Source organism: Quercus suber, unplaced genomic scaffold, assembly GCF_002906115.3.
Source record: "Quercus suber isolate HL8 unplaced genomic scaffold, Cork oak 2.0 scaffold_32, whole genome shotgun sequence".
NCBI lineage: Eukaryota > Viridiplantae > Streptophyta > Magnoliopsida > Fagales > Fagaceae > Quercus > Quercus suber.
In genome coordinates, this window is record NW_027069497.1 from 1,910,962 (window position 1) to 1,916,712 (window position 5,751).

A 5,751-nucleotide genomic window follows, 5' to 3' on the forward strand; every position below is an offset into this window, starting at 1 on the left:
CTCAAATACACCCATAGATAGAAAATTTATTCATCTCCATAATAAAAAGCTACCACCAAAATGAACCGGCAAAGAAAACCTATATCTTTTACATTAAAGAACAATGATTTTTGCACATGCATTTAGGGGGACGATTCTCACTGCAAACCACATGAGTGTTTCGACCCTTTTTTTTAAAGGGTTACTAAAATTTGTCCAAATATACACTAAAGTATGACTATTACTAGATTTATTAAGGACCTTCAAAATAATTAACACAACTCTTGAAATAAATATATAAAAAAGTGGTTAATTTTGTCACTAAAATGTAAATCCTCTTAAATTCACAACCCCTAATAAAAAACCCAAAACAAATTTTCAACCCTTGAAAAAAATTTCAAATTTTTCTTTTTTTAAAAGCAAAAGAATATGCTGTACGATAGCCTGAAGCTAAAAAAAAAGTAAAAGACTAAATAAAATAACCAACCTTCCTTTAAAAAAAAAAAAAAATCACACACTCTCTCTTCCCTCCAAAAAAAAAAAAAACTCTCAGTCTCTCATATATCACAAGCTCTCTCTCTCTGAGATCTCTCACTGTCTCATTTTCCCCAAATACAAATCTAAGCTCGGTAATCATGGAAATCGCATAGCATTCAAGCTCAAGTTCGTGATTTCTTCGTCTGTGTCTCTTTGTCTCTCTCAATCTAAGCTCGGTGTTCTCTTCGTGACTTCGTCTCTCTCGGTCACAGTGTGTTTTCTTCGTCTCTCAATCGCATTGATAAGAATTGGTATTGCATAATCACAAACCCTAATTTCTTCTTTGAATTTTTGTGTTTCTTTGTTTTCTCCCACTTTCTTGTAGATTTTCACCGCATTTCTTTGATTTTCCTTTCACACATTTCTCAGAAAACTCAAAAATCGAAGGTTTCCTCTCATCTCGACTCCAGCACCGCTGATTCCACTAGTTTGATTACAGGTTCTACTCTCTCTTATGAAATGTTCATTGTTGATTGTTGATTTTGAAATTGGAAAATTCTCTTTACCTATTGATTGTTGATTTGTAAGGTTGAATCTGTGCTCTATTCTGAAGTAATTTTTTAATTTGCTCCTTCAAGCTTCATTTTCTTTGATTTTTGGAGATTTTTTTGTGTTTGTTTATCAATTTGATTTTTCAGGAATTTCCCGCGCTTTTGGATGATTACCTATAACTTCTGCTCCATTTTTTTTTATTAAATACGAAATTCAAATAATTATTTAATTAGATCATCCAAACTTTGTTTAAATCTAGGAGATTTTTTGTATTTTTTTATACGATTTAATATTTCATGAATTTCCTGCATTTTTTGAAGCACTACCTATAAGTACTTATACGCTGCGATTGTGGGTTTTTTTTTTTTTTTTTTTTTTTTTTTAATTACAACCATAATTAACAAAAATAGAAAGAATTTTGTAACTTCTCGTGGTTTAGCAAAAGAGTACTTCAAGGCTTATTGAGTTACCTGTCAGCAGATAGGAATGAGTTTCAACTAAGGTAATTGCAGGCATGTTAAAGACTGCTTGGCAATGCAGTCTTTGAGGCAAACCATTTGTGGTATAAGTACATAAAATCCTCTGCAATACCTGTCATCCAATTTATATTTTAATTGTGAAAGACACTGATGGAGAATCCATATATTTTAATTGTGAAATGGGCAATGAGTATACAGGGCCACGATTGTTCTGTTCTATGTTGTCAAATGGTGAAATCATGTTGCATATATGCTATGAAGTTAGTTACATACGGTATAAAGATAACAATCAAAGCAAAAATACGTAACAAGAGCAAAGTTAAAAAGGAAATTACATGATTAGTACAATGACCAAGCATATGCGCTTCAGTATTTGAACAATCACATGTGATTTTCCATAACCACTAGGGTAAATTTACCTAGTAGTTTGATAGTATGCTGCAAGTGATTTTGATATTGAGATTACCTGTGTACTTGTGGTTGTACAAGAAGATTTCACATTTCTTTATCATAAAAGAAAAAAATTGGACTTTATAGCCTAAAAAAACAATATAGATACTGAACTACTTGGATTTGTGCAATGACTGGTTTTGTTGAAGACTCTGTATGAAATATGCCCATGTTCTTTTCTTTGAATGGTTATACAATTTAGCTTTTGTATGCTGTAATTATAAACTTCTGTCTGCCTTTGGTTTCATTTTTTAGAACAAGGAATTATTTCAAGATTTGGCTCCTTCCCTGTGGAATTCTTTTGGTACTATTGCTGCACTTATACAGGCGTGCCTAATTAATTTATGTTTGTTTTTTTTTCTTTTTTTTTTTTTTTTTCTTTTTTTTTCTATTTTAGAAGAGAGAATTATTTCAAGATTTGGCTCCATTGTTGTGGAATTCTTTTGGTACTATTGTTGCACTGTTATAGGTATGCTCTTTATAATTGTCAATTTATTCTCATTGGTTTTATTTTCTGCTCTCTCTTTCTCTCCCAACCTGTTTTTCACAGTTGTCATAAATACATTTATCTTAGCATCTTATGTATTTGGGATTTTGACAAAATATGTTTTGGTTTTCTGTATTTTAGATATGATTTTTTTTTTTTTTTTGTTTTGGTCTTTTATTCCTCCCTCACCGTGGACATTACTTGTTTAATCTCGTAGAGTAAAAATGTAGGTTGCAATTGTTGTTGTTTATGATTAAATCTTTATATATAGGTTGCAATTTGTCAATTTATTCTCACAAGTATTTCAGTTTTAAATTGATCTTTGTCAACGGTGTTTTCCCCATAAATGTAGTACCCCACATCATTCAACCTTTTCAAGTTGTTTGTGTCATTCCAAGGTTAATCCCATGTATTGTTATAATAGAGGCTGATGTAGAGTTGAAAGAAGAAGAAAAGCACCTCAAAAGCATGCTCAAACAACAAGCTATTCAAATGGCAGAACAAAGAAGACATTTTGAGGAACAACAAGCTAGTCAAATGGCACAACAAATAGCACATTATGACAATATGATGATGCAAATGTTGAGTTATATCACCTCGCAATCAGCTCAATCTAGTAGTGATCACTAAGGTATGAAGATCAACTCAAGCTAGTCAGTGTTTGATGAAATGCCTTCAAGTTTAAAACTTTACTTTCTGCTCTCATGTATATTGTCTGTAAGATATTTGATAAAAATGCCTTCAAGTTTAAAACTTTTTACTTTTCTGTTATCTATGTATTGTCTTTTTTCAAAGGAGTTTGCTGTCTTTCATTTAGCTTATGCTTATCTTTTACTATTGATTTTGAAGGATGCTTATAGTTAGTTTATGCCAAAAATTCACTTTCTTTCTTTGAATGAATAAACCTGAAGTGGGTTTTGAACAAGAAAATTTTGTACATTGAAATATTTGCTAAGGCCGAAACTTTATTGGTATAACTATTAAGGCAAGGGAAACTGATGATTTTTCTCTTTGTACTAGGGATGACATTGATGGGTCTAAATAAACTATAAATAACTGAATAGGGAATGGGATGAGGAATTTCCCAATGTCAAATTAGTAATTCTAATGGGTTAGGAAATTTGAAACTTTTTTGAGTTATCTACACTTTCCCAGACATAAACTTTGGGTAATATTGAGGATAAATATCATCCCTTTTTTGGTTACTTGTTAATTGTATTTGGGTAATATTGGTTTGGAATTGTGTAAGGCGAAAATTGAAGGTTATGGTTGTGGTGAGAAGTGGGTGGGTGATCTTTCAGTGACTTGGTGCTTGACTTTGGAGTTTGGACGCAATGGCAATGGGGAAGGGATGATAGATTGTTATGGGTTTAATTTTGAGGATATTGGGAGTGGGTGTGAGGAATTTAAGGGCTGTCTAAGAGCTTGGATGAGGAGACACGTTGACCTTATATATTTAATTATCAAATAATTTTATCTTTATTGCTCATCTTTGTTTAATCTCACAATAGTTTCAGATTTTGATTCCCATATTGTGGTTAGATATAATTCTGCTAACTTTAGGTCCCTTCTTTTGCAAAATACTAGCGGAATGGTTTTGAAAGAATTTTGTATTCATAAAAAATTGTGCATTTAGTCTACCTTCATTGATCATTTGGATTGGATCAATGTTTAAATTAACTATACTGTTCTTCTTCTCATTTTTTTCAATTTTTTCCTTAGAATTTTTTACATTGCCCCCAAAGGTAACCCTCCGTTTTGCAAGCTGTCGTACATTCAAAATTGTTCAGGCATGGATTATGGAATGTTTTGATCCAGCCTTGACATGGTTCACTTCTTGCTTCGGTTTGCATCAGTGTCTCTTCTGTAATGACAAGAATCAAGTACATGAGTTAGTAGTTTATAGAAGCAGTTAAAGACTATGCATCAATCACTAGCTACAAGAATAACTCTATAACCGAGGGAGAATGTGAGGTTAATTTTTCTTTTGAAAATGGAGAAATTTGGCCCGTTTGGTAAACTTTTGGCAATTCTTTAGCTGTTTTTTTCTACTAGTGAAAGCAATTGTTGATAGCTTTTGTAAAACAATTAGTGACACAATTTCTTTTTTTCATAATCAATGAAGCATGACTTGTTTTAATTGATGTATACTAGCAATATTGATAGAGAATTGGAAGTATTATTTTTCCAATCATAATCTAATTTATTAACAACTACAACGAGGCAGAAAACTAAGAAAAACTGTAATATATATATATATATATTCTATTTGAGGTCCATAAGCTTATGGGTCGCTGTTAGATAAGTTACTTGAGACCTTTTGGCCCATGGAGATTTTAATTATTAGACCTAATAAACTAAAAATGTAAAAGGAATACAGAAAGTGAGGCTTACGAGAAGCCAAGAGAAGGAAGAGCAAGAACATGAGCTCAAAGTGCATTCTCCCCATGAGTAAACTTTTGCTGTGTTGTGCTATTCAAATCCTTGTACTCTCTACTGACTAAATATATTGAGTCTAATTGTACATTTATAGTGTTAAAAACTTGATGCTTGTTGAATGTTCTTATTCATTTTAAACTTATGTCCTTATTAGTCATTCGATTGGATGTTATCTATTTTTGAATACATGAAGGTTGCCATTAATGTTTGAGAAATTCATATATTTGAAAAAATCTAGAAAATATTGAACAGATATTATGCCCTCTCTCTTTCTTTGATATTCATGCATTTGGAAAAATCTACAATAAATTGAACAGATAAGAATAAGAAAATTATGGATTGATAGTTATTTTTTGGAAAATGTTTTACATGCAAAACCAAACACTAGAAATACTTTTTCAGCATATTTTTCAGAACACAATAAAAAATAAGAAAATGTTTTACTTTCTGTAAAATATTTTCAACTGAAAATATTTTACACTTGGAAATTATTTTACATGTTACCAAACACACCCTTAAACACCACTTTCTTTTAAACAAAATTTTCAATGATTACTGACTCAAATCATAATGCAATCTTTGTGTTTTTCTACCACTTAATCTTCAAAAGTCAAGATAGGACTAAATTTATTTCGAGTGAACTAGTGAAAGTTTATTTTACAAATAAGATCTTTTTTTTTTTTTCCTTATGTTAAAATTCATATTTTAAATATTTTACCCAACAGTGTACATGGTGTCATATTATTTATAATTTTAAATTATATGATACAAGATACATGCATTTTTAAATTTGTAATGTAGATATTTAATCCAATCCATGAAATTGATCCATTTCAAATTACCTCAAATTCGAAGTACACTATGTGTTAGGGTCATAATTTTATGTAA

General features: G+C 30.8%; 1 long non-coding RNA gene across 1 annotated transcript; it reads left to right on the forward strand.

The window, feature by feature from the left end:
- The first annotated feature begins 358 nt into the window (after nucleotides 1–358).
- Nucleotides 359–2,581, forward strand: LOC111987323 (uncharacterized). The gene is made up of 3 exons (XR_010627814.1): nucleotides 359–767; nucleotides 886–955; nucleotides 2,335–2,581. It is a non-coding gene; the product is annotated as an uncharacterized LOC111987323 (long non-coding RNA).
- Nucleotides 2,582–5,751: the final 3,170 nt, after the last annotated feature.